Source organism: Eleutherodactylus coqui, unplaced genomic scaffold (genome assembly GCF_035609145.1).
Source record: "Eleutherodactylus coqui strain aEleCoq1 unplaced genomic scaffold, aEleCoq1.hap1 HAP1_SCAFFOLD_72, whole genome shotgun sequence".
NCBI lineage: Eukaryota > Metazoa > Chordata > Amphibia > Anura > Eleutherodactylidae > Eleutherodactylus > Eleutherodactylus coqui.
This window is the reverse complement of record NW_027101776.1, coordinates 185,299-203,591: the sequence shown is the minus strand read 5'-3', so window position 1 is coordinate 203,591 and position 18,293 is coordinate 185,299. Positions and strand designations below refer to the sequence as shown.

General features: G+C 50.2%; 1 long non-coding RNA gene across 1 annotated transcript in view; it reads right to left on the bottom strand.

The window, feature by feature from the left end:
* The window catches only part of LOC136591227 (uncharacterized), a 199,783-nt gene that overhangs the window by 94,009 nt on the left and 87,481 nt on the right, over positions 1-18,293 (bottom strand). The window lies entirely within an intron of this gene.

Sequence of the window (18,293 nt, the reverse complement as noted above, 5' to 3'; positions counted from 1 at the left end):
GGGGGTGGGTCACTATTACCGCTGGGGTATGTTTACATGTGGCGGAAATGGGCAGGGCTGTTTCAAAATAGGGTGCAAATTTTGACTACTTTTTGGATGCGGAAATGCTGCAGAATTTTCCACAGAAATTTCCGCTGAGGACGTTCTGCAACATTTCCGCATCTAAAAGCAGTCAAAATCTGCATGCTGTCAATTTTGAAGCGGCTGGTCCTTTTTGGAACGACGGGGGTAAAATCATACGCCGTGATAAACCCCGCCCCCGACGTGTTGGCACTTTGTGATAAATAAGTGGGTTTTAGGTTGCGGTTTGGGCACTCGATCTCTAAAAGGTTCGCCATCACTGGCCTATGCTCATTAGTGCTTAAACCAGGTCAGTCATGAAGGAGTTAACTGCGGGCGAATGCAGGTTACAGATGGAGGGATGTTGGTTGAACTGCATGTAAATCTGCAATAGTTTGGGGGACTCCCAGCAGACAGAGGGGTTCTCCTCCAGGAAGCAGGCAGCACATGGTTAACTACCTAAGCCGGGTGCGGGTGAATGCAACGCTTGTATGAAAGAGGCATAAAGCTGCGGGTTTTTTTTTCTCCCCTCTTCCCCCATGCACAGATATACGTTGTCCTCGTGTGCAGGGGAAGGGGGGGGGGGAAGAGCCAGGAGCAGGAACTGAGCTCCTGTCCCCCTCTCTGCCTCCTCTCCGCCCCTCTGCACTATTTGTAATGGGGAGAGGTGGGACGGGGGCGGGGCTAATTCTCGGAACTTAGCCCCGCCCCCACCTCTTCCCATTGCAAATAGCGCAGCGTCATGACCGCGGGAAAGGAGGGAGCCGCTGCGGGATTCTGCATGAAGAATCTGCGGCGGGCATGATTTTCCCCGTGGACATGAGGCCTAAGGCCCCAGGGCCACGGGGAAAATCAGGCCCGCTACGGATTCTCCATGGAGAATCCGTAGCTGGTCCCGCCTGCCCCGCGGACATGATGCTAAGAAATAGGAATAAACTCACCTGCAGCGGTCCGTGCGTGTCTTCCTTCCATCACGAACGGAACTTCTTTCTTCAGCCCAGCGGATGTGCTTGGCATGTCGGCTGCCTGCCGTTCGCATGCGCCGGTCACATCCGCCGGGCCGAAGAAAGAAGTTTCCGGCCGCGAAGGAAGGAAGACCTGCATTGCCCGGAGCAGGTGAGTTTAATTCAGGCGCGGGTCTCCTGCGGATCCGGACGGCTTCCATAGGCCTCAATAGAAGCCTGCGGGAGCCATCCCCGCGGGAGACCCGCGCCTGAATGGAGCATGGCCGGATTTTTTCCTGCACACGGGACCCGCGCCTGCAGGAAAAAATGACATCCGCAGATATTTTACTACCTGCGGGTGTCTAATGCATCCCTATGGGGCGCGGATCCGCGTGCAGGAAAAACGCTGCGGATTTAAAATCCGCATTTGCCCGTGGACATGAGGCCTAAGGCGGATTTTAACTCTTCTCCTGCCCGCGGATCCGCATCCCATAGGATGCTCCCTGCTGTTGGCGCGACCACCAGTCACCCTTAAAAGTAAACAGAAAGTTAAAAAATGGTAAAATGTAATCTTCGCTCATATTCGTGAGGGGAGATACAATTACATACCTAAGGCCCCCGGATTTACCCTTGGACCTCACCTCGGCTTCTGCGCACGCGCCCGTCGTCAACGTTGGCCGATGCAAGAGCCGAAGATTGCCTGAGTAATTTAAGATATCCCTGCTCCTGGCTACCAAACATAGCCGAGAGCCTGGAGATTTCATGGTGGGCCGCAGTACGTGGTCCCCAGTCACGTGATTGCCATTAGCCAATGGATAACGGCGATCATGTAAAAGTAAAAGAGTTACAGCTTCACCTCCTGTCACGAATCCAATCTGTAAGGGAAGGTGAAAATTCTTCCCTAAGGCCTCCGGCGATGTCCCCCGATGGGATCCTTATCCTCGGTTGGATAACGGCGATCATGTAAAAGTTAAGAAAAAGTTGAAGTTTAACCTCCCCTCTTTGATCGGTGAGAGGAGATGAAAATTCTTACCGGAGGCCTCCGTATTTGAACCTCGATGTGATCCTCCTCCGTGGACCTTCTCCGGCTTCTGCGCATGAACCTGCCTTAAAATGCCAGACACATGCGCAGCAGCTGGGGAGCCCGGAAAATTTTAAATCTCTGTGCTCCCGGCTAACAAAGGTCACCGAGAGCCTGGAGCAGTGATCGGTGGTCTCGTTGAGCTGTCCCTGGTCACGTGATAAAAAGGTAGTGATCTACCGAAGGCCGGTCTCACACGACTGGATATGTTATACAGCCAGCCGCGGCGAAGGGAAGATCTGGAGCAGGTGAGTAAATTCCGATTTTGGTCTCCCGCATGAAAATGGAGCACGGTCCAGATTTTTTCATGCTCAATTTTTAAAAAAATCACTTTTATTGACCATCCGCAGGTATTTATCTACCCGCGGGAGATCAATGCATCCCTAGGGGATGCGGATCCGCGGGCAGGAGAAGAGTTAAAATCCGCCTTAGGCCTCATGTCCACGGGCAAATTCGGATTTTAAATCCGCAGCGGTTTTCCTGCACGCGGATCCGCGCCCCATAGGGATGCATTAGACACCCGCAGGTAGTAAAATATCTGCGGATGTCATTTTTTCCTGCAGGCGCGGGTCCCGTGTGCAGGAAAAAATCCGGACATGCTCCATTCAGGCGCGGGTCTCCCGTGGGGATGGCTCCCGCAGGCGTGTGATTTCCATCTAGTGCAGGAAACGCGTTAATAGGGCTAATTCATGTATGGAAATTCGTTTTGCAGCTGTATGCAGCATGATTTAGGTATGGGTAAGCGGTGAGAAAGGGAAGGGGGGGCCCTGAGCTGAACTTTTGCACCCGGGCCCTTGAGCCTTTAGGTACGCCCCTGACCCTAAGGGTGTTTCTCACTTCATCTTTCTGCGTTTTACATACAAAAATGACAGGCAAGGGTTGTGACCCGGCGGCCGTCGCAGGCAGAAGATGACCATCGCCACTGTATGCCACGGAAAGGGGTGAACGCGCGTGTGAACTGGCATTTCAAGCGCAACCCGATTACTGTAAACCTTGTTTCTGCACAAATACGCTCCACTGCGACAATAGTCTTGGCGTGTACATTCGTCTGCCGAAGCCCTAGGGCCTCTTTCACACGGCGTGCTAAATTTAGCAGAAAAGCGGTCGCAGAAACCGCAATGATTTTTACGTGCATTTGCGCTCCCGATATTCCATTAGAGTCTAAGGGGGTAAGCAAATGCGCTCTCATATGCATAAAATTGCGCCGAGGGCTCCTTCACACGAATGTACTTTAGTCCCCTTATAATCACAAGCATATAAAAAGGGAAAAAAAACGAAACCGCGGATCTCTATGGGATTTCAGTGGTTTCGTTTTCACCACCTCCTTTCCTGCCTGTGATTTCTGCGCATGATTTGCCCGTGCTGCCGAGCGTAGTTTCGCCTGTGCCAGTCTGAATAAGCCTTAGGCCTTATTCACATGACGAATTATACATCAGTATTTTGTGAGCCAAACCAGGAACGGGCGCAAAATACGGAAGAAATGAAAATCTTCCCAATTAGACTTTCTCTACACTTCTGGTTTTGGCTCACAAAATACTGATGAAAAATATGCCCGTGTGAATAAGCCCCTAATTCTGTGCATTGGGGGAAGGGGGGAGAAAAAAACCCCGCAGCTTTAGGCCTCTTTCATACAAGCGTTGCATTCACACGCAAAGGCATCGCGTGGAAGAATTGCGGCAGCGCAGCATTGCTGCAATCTAATCCCTTTTGGAATTAGCGCTGTCTCGTCCATTCACAGGGCTGCATCGCGTGAATGGACTCCGCTGCCGCGGTCGGCAGAATGGCTTTTGTTAAGCCTTAATAGCTAAATAGAAGCCCGCTGTCTTCTGCAACAAGTGCCGGTAAACTCCCTCCCCCTCTCTGCGGTTTTTGTCAAAAAATAGGTCATGGCTCATATTTTGATGCTGTGCGGGAGGGGAGGGGGGGTAATAATCGCCCGTGTGAATGAATGCATTGGAGTCCAATGCTTTACATGGCGACGATTTGTGGGCGACATTTATCTGCGAGAAAACATTTGTATGAAAGCAGCTTTATGAGTGCGATATCAGTCTGATTTTCTTGTAGCGATATTGCGCTTGCCCGCGTATGTGTATTCGCATCTGCAGATATTTTGCTGGCTTTTGTGCATTCAGAAAGATACCCACCGCTGATCCCAGCTATTGAAATTAGTCTAACGAGTTCTGGGTGTGTTCCTCTCCTGCGCAATTACGCAGCCAGCTCCCTCATTTGCATATTACCCAGAGGAGCGTGCATGGCCAGGTGCGTCTACTTACTCAGTTTGCAGTTGCTCTCCGTTAGGGGGATTCATGACAGTTCCCTTATTTGTATATTACCCAGAGGAGCGTGCATGGCCAGGTTCGTCTCCTTACTCAGTTTGTAGGTGCTCTCCCTAAGGAGGATTCATGCCAGCTCCTTCATTTGCATATTACCCAGAGGAGCGTGCACAGCCAGGTGCGTCTACTTACTCAATTTGTACTTGCTCTCCCTAAGGAGGATTCATGCCAGCTTCCTTATTTGCATATTACCCAGAGGAGCGTGCATGGCCAGGTGCATCTACTTACTCAATTTGTATATGCTCTCCCTAAGGAGGATTCATGCCAGTTCCCTTATTTGCATATTACCCAGAGGAGCGTGCATGGCCAGGTTCGTCTCCTTACTCAGTTTGTAGGTGCTCTCCCTAAGGAGGATTCATGCCAGCTCCTTCATTTGCATATTACCCAGAGGAGCGTGCACAGCCAGGTGCGTCTACTTACTCAATTTGTACTTGCTCTCCCTAAGGAGGATTTATGCCAGCTCCCTTATTTGCATATTACCCAGAGGAGCGTGCATGGCCAGGTGCATCTGCTTACTCAGTTTGTAGTTGCTCTCCCTAAGGAGGATTCATGCCAGCTCCCTTATTTGCATATTACCCAGAGCAGGGGCGTAGATAGAGGCTCATGGGCTCGGGTGCATAAGTTTAGCTTGGGGCCCTCTACAGACCCCTCCAACCTCCACTCCTTTTCACGGCTACTACTTCTACATCACTTTTAGCTCCATTACTGTTTTTTTTTTAATTGCCCACCAATAGATCATTGGTAATCAGTGGTTTTAGCAGAGTTTTAAAACATCCAGAACACAAGCCTCAAGGCATGCTTCGCTTCCTCAGGAAAGAAAAAGAAAAAAAAAAAATACACACAGACACACAGACAGACATATACACATATGGAGACAGCATAATAACAATATATACAATAGAGACAACATTATATGGATGAGATTTCTTTAAACGTGTGACTACTTCTCCATTCACTTCTGTCGAGCTGACGGAGATGGTCAAGCACTGAGCTCCCATGAACGGCGGAGTCGTAGTCATGCAATGAGACTAGTGCTACGCGACCAAGATTGCTGTATAGCCCTGCGACCTCACACTCTCGGGCCGGCTTCACACCACCGGTTTCCTATTGTTCAATCCGCAGTTGTCGTCCACACGGAGGATCTGCAGCAAATCACATGCATTGAAAGATACATACTACTGCTACTTCCTTCACACTCGCGGTCATCCGCATTACAGATTCTGCAGGAACGCAGGGTCGCCGGCTGGGGTAACGACCAGATTCCGCTGTGGTATCCCGCATTCGGAATGTGAAGTGGTTGTGTGCAGCTGGCCTTACTGAAGACAATGGAGTTGCGATACAACTCACAAGTAGCTGCGACCAATATATTGCAAAAATCCAACCTCGGTGAGGTTTTAGCAATCTATAGGTTGTGGGAACTTGCGCGACCCCATTGATATATTTGAGAATGCAAGTTCACAGGGCTGCACAGCGATCTTTGGTCACATGACCCATGGCATGGCGAAAGACTCCATAGAGCTCCAGCCTTAGGGCTCACGTCCACAATTGTGTTCTCACCGCAGAGACGCAGCGTTTTACGCATACCACCGTGGGCTCTTTGGCCAGATTCACACAGATGTATTTGCGCAGCATATTACTCATGAAAAATATACATGCTAAATACACGTCAGTAGAACCCGCTGATTGCAGCGAGTTCCTTCACATAAGTGTATTTTGCATGCGCATTTTGTCCAAAAAAAAAGCAGTCCCCTTTATTTTCTTGTGCATTTCTGCAGGGGAAGAACATGTATTATTCTAATTACACTAATTGCCCATTTCAATAAATGGCGGCATGGTTGCGTGTTTTTTTGCGCTTGCAAATGTGCTTGATTCATGCTAACAAAAGTACAGTAAGGGCCGCTTCACACAAACATATTTGTTTCAATGGGTGCCTTCAGAATTCTCTTTACAACGTCGTTGCGTATGGGCTGCGGGTATATCCGCGACCACGGAGCACAATAGGCTCTATGCTGCGGATATCCGCGGTAAAATAGAACTTGCTGCGTTCTCTTTTCTGCGAGTGGATTACATAATTCCAACCCACTAATGTGAGCGGAATTGTGTAATCCAATGCGATTGATCTGCTTATTACCGCGGATCAGACGCATGCGGAATCCGTAATTCCTATCCGGTCATGTGAGACCGGCCTAAGGTAGATCTCTACCTTTTTATCACGTGACCGGGGACCGCTCAACAAGGTCACTGCTCCAGGCTCTCCAGGGAGCAAGGAGATTTTACGTTTCCTGGACTCCCCGACTCCTGCGCATGTGTCCGGTGTTTTGCCAGCGGTCGCATGTGCAGAATCCGGGTAAGTTCACGGATGAGGATCGCGTTGGGGTGCAAATACGGAGGCCTCCGGTAAAAAGTTTCATCTCTCACCGATCGCATCGGTGAGGGGGAGATGAAACTTCAATTTTAAAAAAAAAACTTTTACGTGATCGCCATTATCCATTGTATAACGGCGAACACGGGATCAGGAACCACTCACCGGGGCCCCCCGTGAAATCTCCAGGTTCTTGCCTCAGTTTTGTAGCCAGGAGCAGGGAGATTTTAAATTATCCTGGCAATCCACAGCTTTTGCGCATGCGTCCGCCATTTTGGCGACAGGCGTGTGCGCAGAAGCTGGGGTAAGGTCCGCGGATAAATCTGGGGGCCTTACGTGCGTACTTTCATCCACCCTCACGGATATGATCCGTGAGGGGAGATGAAACGTACGCTTTTTAAACTTTTTTAAAACTTTAACTTTTTTTTTTTTTTTTACTTTTTCACACTTTTTTTTTAACTTTACATGATCACTGTCATCCACCCAGACACATGTTTTTACGTCCTCAGGGATTAAGGCCCACTTGGGCAGGACGTAAAAACACTATGGGCTAGTCACTAAGGGGTTAAGAATTAAATTATGCAAACCGAATAATACGAAATGTAACGATTGGCCAATTTTGCATCTTTCAAATAATGTGGAATATGATTTAGACCCGTTACCACTGAGAAACAAGGCGAGGTTCATCCATAGACTCATCACAACAGTTCTTTTGTTTTATTATATACTTTATTATTGTGATTTGCATTTTATATACTTTGTCAAATCAATAATTTAGAAAATCAATTAAATATTTGTTGATGAAAATGGACAAATGTTTCCGCTTACCTGTACAGAGCTGACGGAAAATGCGTTTTTCCCATGGAATCGGCTCTTTAACCCCTTAACGACGGCCCCATCTGGATTCTACGTCCTGGCCGGCTGGGCTTTATTCCTAGAGGACGTAGTTTTATGCATCCTCTAGGAATGACAGCCCTGCAGGCTCAGGACGTGATAGCTCCATGCTGCCGGTTACCGGAGGTAGCCGACAGCATGGAGCTGTCATCCCGGGCCGCGGGACCCCACCCCCGGTCACGCGATCGCGTTAAACTCAATGGAAAGTTAAAAACAATTAAAGTTTCAGCTCCCCATACTGATTCGATCCGTAAGGGGAGCTGAGAGTACTCACTTCCGGTCCTCCGCAGCGTCCGGATCCTTCTGTCTTCTCCCCGGCACTGCCGCCGGCGTCTGCGCGTCAGACGCATTACGTCACGCGCATGCGCAGAGAGCCGGGAGGCCCGGGAAATTTAAAAATTCCCTGCTCTCGACTAGAATGAGTAGCCGAGAGCAGGGAGCTGTCACCGGGAGCCGCTGTATGCGGTTCCCACTCACATGATCCACCATTTTGCTTTTGTTGGTATCGGGTTGCATGCATTGATCGTGTCCTGTATGTGATAGTATAATAGTATAATATAAATATAAATATTTTCCCGCGGCTCGTTCTATCTTTGGGCGGGGCCTTGCATCACCCATTGTTTTAATGGGGCTGGCGGCAGCATCGCACCGCGTGCTAGGTGCGGACAGCCGCAGCGGGAGGGAGGGGAGGCAGTTTTATTACAAAAATGACTCACATCCACAGAAAAATCGTACGTTAGCGAGCGCGAAAACGGGCCGCGATTCACGGCCTGGTATCGCACTCGCTGTGTGACATTAGCCTTACTGCCAGATCTTCTTTGGATTACAGCGGATCGCTGGGGGTTCATATTTTGGAGACGTACAAATTTTACATTGATTTTTAACATTTTGAGGAACACTTTCTTTTCCTGCACCAAGCCAAGATTGCAAAGTCTCATGGGTATAAACTACACCCCTTAATGTATTCACTGAGGGGGTCAGGAGGATTTTTACCCCACAGTTTTTGTCAAGAATTAATGCAATTTGGAGGGGAAGAAATTAAATTTCATATTTTTGCAAATATGTCATTTTAATTTTAATGATGGGATTTTTTTCTATATTGCACATGAAGATGAGGATTGGCACCCCAAAATGGAGACCCCCCGTATGTCCCGTGTTCAGAGATATACCCATTGTGGCCCTAATCTTGTGTCCGTATGCACAATGGGGCCCAAACCGAAAGGAGCAGCCGGTGGCTTCATGAACAGTTATTTTGCATGAAAGTGTGTTAGGTCCCATTGCTCACTTGTGGAGCCCTTGAGCGCTTTGGAGAACCCCCACAAATGACCCTGTTTAAAAAACTAGACCCCTTAACGAATTCCTCTAGGGCTGTGCTGCGTATTTTGACCCACAGTATTTGAATGAATCTGAGCAAAGCAGAAGGAAAAAAGTTAAAGTTGTACTACCTCTAGCTTGGATACAAAATGTGAAACAGACCCTGTTGTATCGCCTCTAGCTTGGATACAAGACGTGATATGGGTGGGCAAGCTGCCACTTGGGATGCATTATGCATTGACACTTGGGGGTCAGGATAACAGCATGCTGACAATAGAGGGCAATGTATAGCTTTATGTCTTTGGTGATGTTAAATTCATTCTCTGTGGCTGATTTTACACAAGTGAGCACTATATCAGCCCGAGAAACTCAAACCAATATCTCGCATGGCAAATATGCGAGTGTGTCTGGCAGTGCAGTGCGCCTTGTAAGAACAATGCATTGCGATGTGTGTATGTGTGTAAAATATATACACATACATAAACAAACACACACACACCGCTGTAGGAGCAACTGTAAGAAACAAAATAAATGGTGGGAATATGGCGGCCGCCTGATCTTTCACGCACATAGTATTCATAGGGGAGGTCCTATATTTTCTCGGTCAAGTATTAACGGGAGAGAATACTGCTGGTGAAAACGAAACCACAGAAATCTTAGGCTTAGTTTTGTCCCAATATACGGCCGTGACCATCACCAGCGATGCTTTTTTTTAGAGGATTAAATCGCATCGCTGCCGCGCACATTAAAAACCGCATGTTTTTGTTTAACACGCAAGTCGGTAGGACTTTCCAATGTTAACATTGCAGCGCATATTTGTCGCCTTGTGATGCGATAAAACGCAGCCTCCATAGGATTACATGGGAGATTTTAAAAAACGCACTGCGCAGAAGGACACAGCAGGCTGCGATTTTCTCTCTCAACATCACATCAGTGAAAACCTTGCTGAAGGGAAGGGAACCGTCGGGAATCATTGGCTGCGAAATCTGCTTTTTTTTTTTTTCAATAACCAACGCATCGGTTAAAAATGGCGCGATTTTACCCGCCGGTTTGAAACCACCCTAGAGAAAAATGGGCAAAAAGATGGAGAACTGGGAGGTGACCCGCTAATCTCTATGGTGCTGTAAGTTTGGGTAAATCCAATAGGTGGTGCAACACGTTTCTGTATTTTCCGTCAGCTCTGTACAGGTAAGCGGAAACATTTGTCCATTTTCATCAACAAATATTTAATTGATTTTCTAAATTATTGATTTGACAAAGTATATAATAAAACAAAAGAACTGTTGTGATGAGTCTATGGATGAACCTCGCCTTGTTTCTCAGTGGTAACGGGTCTAAATCATATTCCACATTATTTGAAAGATGCAAAATTGGCCAATCGTTACATTTCGTATTATTCGGTTTGCATAATTTAATTCTTAACCCCTTAGTGACTAGCCCATAGTGTTTTTACGTCCTGCCCAAGTGGGCCTTAATCCCTGAGGACGTAAAAACATGTGTCTGGGTGGATGACAGTGATCATGTAAAGTTAAAAAAAAAAGTGTGAAAAAGTAAAAAAAAAAAAAAAGTTAAAGTTTTAAAAAAGTTTAAAAAGCGTACGTTTCATCTCCCCTCACGGATCATATCCGTGAGGGTGGATGAAAGTACGCACGTAAGGCCCCCAGATTTATCCGCGGACCTTACCCCAGCTTCTGCGCACACGCCTATCGCCAAAATGGCGGACGCATGCGCAAAAGCTGTGGATTGCCAGGATAATTTAAAATCTCCCTGCTCCTGGCTACAAAACTGAGCCAAGAACCTGGAGATTTCACGGGGGGGCCCGGTGAGTGGTTCCTGATCCCGTGTTCGCCGTTATACAATGGATAATGGCGATCACGTAAAAGTTTTTTTTTAAAAATTGAAGTTTCATCTCCCCCTCACCGATGCGATCGGTGAGAGATGAAACTTTTTACCGGAGGCCTCCGTATTTGCACCCCAACGCGATCCTCATCCGTGAACTTACCCGGATTCTGCACATGCGACCGCTGGCAAAACACCGGACACATGCGCAGGAGTCGGGGAGTCCAGGAAACGTAAAATCTCCTTGCTCCCTGGAGAGCCTGGAGCAGTGACCTTGTTGAGCGGTCCCCGGTCACGTGATAAAAAGGTAGAGATCTACCTTAGGCCGGTCTCACATGACCGGATAGGAATTACGGATTCCGCATGCGTCTGATCCGCGGTAATAAGCAGATCAATCGCATTGGATTACACAATTCCGCTCACATTAGTGGGTTGGAATTATGTAATCCACTCGCAGAAAAGAGAACGCAGCAAGTTCTATTTTACCGCGGATATCCGCAGCATAGAGCCTATTGTGCTCCGTGGTCGCGGATATACCCGCAGCCCATACGCAACGACGTTGTAAAGAGAATTCTGAAGGCACCCATTGAAACAAATATGTTTGTGTGAAGCGGCCCTTACTGTACTTTTGTTAGCATGAATCAAGCACATTTGCAAGCGCAAAAAAACACGCAACCATGCCGCCATTTATTGAAATGGGCAATTAGTGTAATTAGAATAATACATGTTCTTCCCCTGCAGAAATGCACGAGAAAATAAAGGGGACTGCTTTTTTTTTTGGACAAAATGCGCATGCAAAATACACTTATGTGAAGGAACTCGCTGCAATCAGCGGGTTCTACTGACGTGTATTTAGCATGTATATTTTTCATGAGTAATATGCTGCGCAAATACATCTGTGTGAATCTGGCCAAAGAGCCCACGGTGGTATGCGTAAAACGCTGCGTCTCTGCGGTGAGAACACAATTGTGGACGTGAGCCCTAAGGCTGGAGCTCTATGGAGTCTTTCGCCATGCCATGGGTCATGTGACCAAAGATCGCTGTGCAGCCCTGTGAACTTGCATTCTCAAATATATCAATGGGGTCGCGCAAGTTCCCACAACCTATAGATTGCTAAAACCTCACCGAGGTTGGATTTTTGCAATATATTGGTCGCAGCTACTTGTGAGTTGTATCGCAACTCCATTGTCTTCAGTAAGGCCAGCTGCACACAACCACTTCACATTCCGAATACGGGATACCACAGCGGAATCTGGCCGTTACCCCAGCCGGCGACCCTGCGTTCCTGCAGAATCTGTAATGCGGATGACCGCGAGTGTGAAGGAAGTAGCAGTAGTATGTATCTTTCAATGCATGTGATTTGCTGCAGATCCTCCGTGTGGACGACAACTGCGGATTGAACAATAGGAAACTGGTGGTGTGAAGCCGGCCCGAGAGTGTGAGGTCGCAGGGCTATACAGCAATCTTGGTCGCGTAGCACTAGTCTCATTGCATGACTACGACTCCGCCGTTCATGGGAGCTCAGTGCTTGACCATCTCCGTCAGCTCGACAGAAGTGAATGGAGAAGTAGTCACACGTTTAAAGAAATCTCATCCATATAATGTTGTCTCTATTGTATATATTGTTATTATGCTGTCTCCATATGTGTATATGTCTGTATATGTGTGTGTGTATGTATATATATATATATTTTTTTTTTTCTTTTTCTTTCCTGAGGAAGCGAAGCATGCCTTGAGGCTTGTGTTCTGGATGTTTTAAAACTCTGCTAAAACCACTGATTACCAATGATCTATTGGTGGGCAATTAAAAAAAAAAAAACAGTAATGGAGCTAAAAGTGATGTAGAAGTAGTAGCCGTGAAAAGGAGTGGAGGTTGGAGGGGTCTGTAGAGGGCCCCAAGCTAAACTTATGCACCCGAGCCCATGAGCCTCTATCTACGCCCCTGCTCTGGGTAATATGCAAATAAGGGAGCTGGCATGAATCCTCCTTAGGGAGAGCAACTACAAACTGAGTAAGCAGATGCACCTGGCCATGCACGCTCCTCTGGGTAATAGGCAAATAAGGGAGCTGGCATAAATCCTCCTTAGGGAGAGCAAGTACAAATTGAGTAAGTAGACGCACCTGGCTGTGCACGCTCCTCTGGGTAATATGCAAATGAAGGAGCTGGCATGAATCCTCCTTAGGGAGAGCACCTACAAACTGAGTAAGGAGACGAACCTGGCCATGCACGCTCCTCTGGGTAATATACAAATAAGGGAACTGTCATGAATCCCCCTAACGGAGAGCAACTGCAAACTGAGTAAGTAGACGCACCTGGCCATGCACGCTCCTCTGGGTAATATGCAAATGAGGGAGCTGGCTGCGTAATTGCGCAGGAGAGGAACACACCCAGAACTCGTTAGACTAATTTCAATAGCTGGGATCAGCGGTGGGTATCTTTCTGAATGCACAAAAGCCAGCAAAATATCTGCAGATGCGAATACACATACGCGGGCAAGCGCAATATCGCTACAAGAAAATCAGACTGATATCGCACTCATAAAGCTGCTTTCATACAAATGTTTTCTCGCAGATAAATGTCGCCCACAAATCGTCGCCATGTAAAGCATTGGACTCCAATGCATTCATTCACACGGGCGATTATTACCCCCCCTCCCCTCCCGCACAGCATCAAAATATGAGCCATGACCTATTTTTTGACAAAAACCGCAGAGAGGGGGAGGGAGTTTACCGGCACTTGTTGCAGAAGACAGCGGGCTTCTATTTAGCTATTAAGGCTTAACAAAAGCCATTCTGCCGACCGCGGCAGCGGAGTCCATTCACGCGATGCAGCCCTGTGAATGGACGAGACAGCGCTAATTCCAAAAGGGATTAGATTGCAGCAATGCTGCGCTGCCGCAATTCTTCCACGCGATGCCTTTGCGTGTGAATGCAACGCTTGTATGAAAGAGGCCTAAAGCTGCGGGGTTTTTTTCTCCCCCCTTCCCCCAATGCACAGAATTAGGGGCTTATTCACACGGGCATATTTTTCATCAGTATTTTGTGAGCCAAAACCAGAAGTGTAGAGAAAGTCTAATTGGGAAGATTTTCATTTCTTCCGTATTTTGCGCCCGTTCCTGGTTTGGCTCACAAAATACTGATGTATAATTCCGCTGCGGAAAACCGCTGCGGATTTAAAATCCGAATTTGCCCGTGGACATGAGGCCTAAGGCGGATTTTAACTCTTCTCCTGCCCGCGGATCCGCATCCCCTAGGGATGCATTGATCTCCCGCGGGTAGATAAATACCCGCGGATGGTCAATAAAAGTGATTTTTTTAAAAATTGAGCATGAAAAAATCTGGACCGTGCTCCATTTTCGTGCGGGAGACCAAAATCGGAATTTACTCACCTGCTCCGGATCTTCCCTTCGCCGCGGCTGGCTGTATAACATATCCAGTCGTGTGAGACCGGCCTTCGGTAGATCACTACCTTTTTATCACGTGACCAGGGACAGCTCAACGAGACCACCGATCACTGCTCCAGGCTCTCGGTGACCTTTGTTAGCCGGGAACACAGAGATTTAAAATTTTCCGGGCTCCCCAGCTGCTGCGCATGTGTCTGGCATTTTAAGGCAGGTTCATGCGCAGAAGCCGGAGAAGGTCCACGGAGGAGGATCACATCGAGGTTCAAATACGGAGGCCTCCGGTAAGAATTTTCATCTCCTCTCACCGATCAAAGAGGGGAGGTTAAACTTCAACTTTTTCTTAACTTTTACATGATCGCCGTTATCCAACCGAGGATAAGGATCCCATCGGGGGACATCGCCGGAGGCCTTAGGGAAGAATTTTCACCTTCCCTTACGGATTGGATTCGTGACAGGAGGTGAAGCTGTAACTCTTTTACTTTTACATGATCGCCGTTATCCATTGGCTAATGGCAATCACGTGACTGGGGACCACGTACTGCGGCCCACCATGAAATCTCCAGGCTCTCGGCTATGTTTGGTAGCCAGGAGCAGGGATATCTTAAATTACTCAGGCAATCTTCGGCTCTTGCATCGGCCAACGTTGACGACGGGCGCGTGCGCAGAAGCCGAGGTGAGGTCCAAGGGTAAATCCGGGGGCCTTAGGTATGTAATTGTATCTCCCCTCACGAATATGAGCGAAGATTACATTTTACCATTTTTTAACTTTCTGTTTACTTTTAAGGGTGACTGGTGGTCGCGCCAACAGCAGGGAGCATCCTATGGGATGCGGATCCGCGGGCAGGAGAAGAGTTAAAATCCGCCTTAGGCCTCATGTCCACGGGCAAATGCGGATTTTAAATCCGCAGCGTTTTTCCTGCACGCGGATCCGCGCCCCATAGGGATGCATTAGACACCCGCAGGTAGTAAAATATCTGCGGATGTCATTTTTTCCTGCAGGCGCGGGTCCCGTGTGCAGGAAAAAATCCGGCCATGCTCCATTCAGGCGCGGGTCTCCCGCGGGGATGGCTCCTGCAGGCTTCTATTGAGGCCTATGGAAGCCGTCCGGATCCGCAGGAGACCCGCGCCTGAATTAAACTCACCTGCTCCGGGCAATGCAGGTCTTCCTTCCTTCGCGGCCGGAAACTTCTTTCTTCGGCCCGGCGAATGTGACCGGCGCATGCGAACGGCACACAGCCGACATGCCAAGCACATCCGCTGGGCTGAAGAAAGAAGTTCCGTTCGTGATGGAAGGAAGACACGCACGGACCGCTGCAGGTGAGTTTATTCCTATTTCTTAGCATCATGTCCGCGGGGCAGGCGGGACCAGCTACGGATTCTCCATGGAGAATCCGTAGCGGGCCTGATTTTCCCCGTGGCCCTGGGGCCTTAGGCCTCATGTCCACGGGGAAAATCATGCCCGCCGCAGATTCTTCATGCAGAATCCCGCAGCGGCTCCCTCCTTTCCCGCGGTCATGACGCTGCGCTATTTGCAATGGGAAGAGGCGGGGGCGGGGCTAAGTTCCGAGAATTAGCCCCGCCCCCGTCCCACCTCTCCCCATTACAAATAGTGCAGAGGGGCGGAGAGGAGGCAGAGAGGGGGACAGGAGCTCAGTTCCTGCTCCTGGCTCTTCCCCCCCCCCCCCCCCTTCCCCTGCACACGAGGACAACGTATATCTGTGCATGGGGGAAGAGGGGAGAAAAAAAACCCCGCAGCTTTATGCCTCTTTCATACAAGCGTTGCATTCACCCGCACCCGGCTTAGGTAGTTAACCATGTGCTGCCTGCTTCCTGGAGGAGAACCCCTCTGTCTGCTGGGAGTCCCCCAAACGATTGCAGATTTACATGCAGTTCAACCAACATCCCTCCATCTGTAACCTGCATTCGCCCGCAGTTAACTCCTTCATGACTGACCTGGTTTAAGCACTAATGAGCATAGGCCAGTGATGGCGAACCTTTTAGAGATCGAGTGCCCAAACCGCAACCTAAAACCCACTTATTTATCACAAAGTGCCAACACGTCGGGGGCGGGGTTTATCACGGCGTATGATTTTACCCCCGTCGTTCCAAAAAGGACCAGCCGCTTCAAAATTGACAGCATGCAGATTTTGACTGCTTTTAGATGCGAAAATGTTGCAGAACGTCCTCAGCGGAAATTTCTGTGGAAAATTCTGCAGCATTTCCGCATCCAAAAAGTAGTCAAAATTTGCACCCTATTTTGAAACAGCCCTGCCCATTTCCGCCACATGTAAACATACCCCAGCGGTAATAGTGACCCACCCCCAGCAGCCCCAGCAGTAATAGTGACCCTTGCATCACAGCGGCCCCAGCGGTAATAGTGACCTCCCACAGCGATAATAGTGACCCCGACCACACAGCAGCCCCAGCGGTAATAGTGACCCCCACCCTACAGCTGCCCCAGCGGTAATAGTGACCCCCCACAGCGATAATAGTGACCTCCACCACACAAAAGCCCCAGCGGTAATAGTGACCCCCCACAGCGATAATAGTGAGCCCCACCACACAGCAGCCCCAGCGGTAATAGTGACCCCCAGCGGTAATAGTGACCCCTCCCCCCCAGCACCCCCAGCGATAATAGGGAACCCCCACCCAGCAGTAATAGTGACCCCCACATCACAGCGGCCCCAGCGGTAATAGTGACCCCCACAGCGGCGATAGTGACCCCCCCAGCGGGCCCCCAGTGCATTAGGGACACCCCCCAGCGGGCCCCCAGTGGAACAATGACACCCCCCAGCGCAACAATGACACCCCCCAGCGGCCCCCCAGTGCAACAATGACACCCCCCAGCGGCCCACCAGTGCAACAATGACAACCCACAGCGGCCCCCCAGTGCAACAATGACAACCCACAGCGGCCCCCCAGTGCAACAATGACACCCCACAGCGGCCCCCCAGTGCAACAATGACACCCCACAGCGGCCCCCCAGTGCAGTAGTGACACCCCACAGCGGCCCCAAAGTGCAGTAGTGACACCCCACAGCGGCCCCCCCAGTGCAGTAGTGACACCCCACAGCGGCCCCCCAGTGCAGTAGCGACACCCGCCAGCGGCCCCCCGAGTGCAGTAGCGACACCCGCCAGCGGCCCCCCAGTGCAGTAGCGACACCCGCCAGTGGCCCCCCAGTGCAATAGTGACACCCCCCCAGCGGCCCCCCAGTGCAATAGCGACACCCCCCCCCCCCAGCGGCCCCCCAGTGCAATAGCGACACCCCCCCCCCAGCGCAATAGCGACACCCCCCCCCCCAGCGGCCCCCCAGTGCAATAGTGACACCCCCCCCAGCGCAATAGTGACACCCCCCCAGCGGCCCCCCAGTGCAATAGTGACACCCCCCCAGCGGCCCCCCAGTGCAATAGTGACACCCCCCCCACCTCGCAGCGGCCCCCCAGTGCAATAGTGACACCCTCCCCCAGCGGCCCCCCACTGCAATAGTGACACACCCTCCCCCAGCGGCCCCCCACTGCAATAGTGACACACACACCCCCAGCGCAATAGTGTCACCCCCCCCCCCAGCGGCCCCCCAAGTGCAATAGTGACACCCTCCCCCAGCGGCCCCCCACTGCAATAGTGACACACCCTCCCCCAGCGGCCCCCCACTGCAATAGTGACACACACACCCCCAGCGCAATAGTGTCACCCCCCACCCAGCGGCCCCCCAGTGCAATAGTGACACCCTCCCCCAGCGGCCCCCCACTGCAATAGTGACACCCCCCCCCCAGCAGCCCCCCAGCGCAATATTGACACCCCCCCAGCGGCTCCCCAGTGCAATAGTGACGGCTCCCCAGTGCAATAGTGACACCCTCCCCCAGCGGCCCCCCACTGCAATAGTGACACCCCCCCCCCCCAGCAGCCCCCCAGCGCAATATTGACACCCCCCCAGCGGCTCCCCAGTGCAATAGTGACGGCTCCCCAGTGCAATAGTGACACCCCCCCAGTGCAATAGTGACACCCTCCCCCAGTGCATATACCCGGCCCTTGAGCTGAGGGGGCCCGGGGGATCGACGCTGT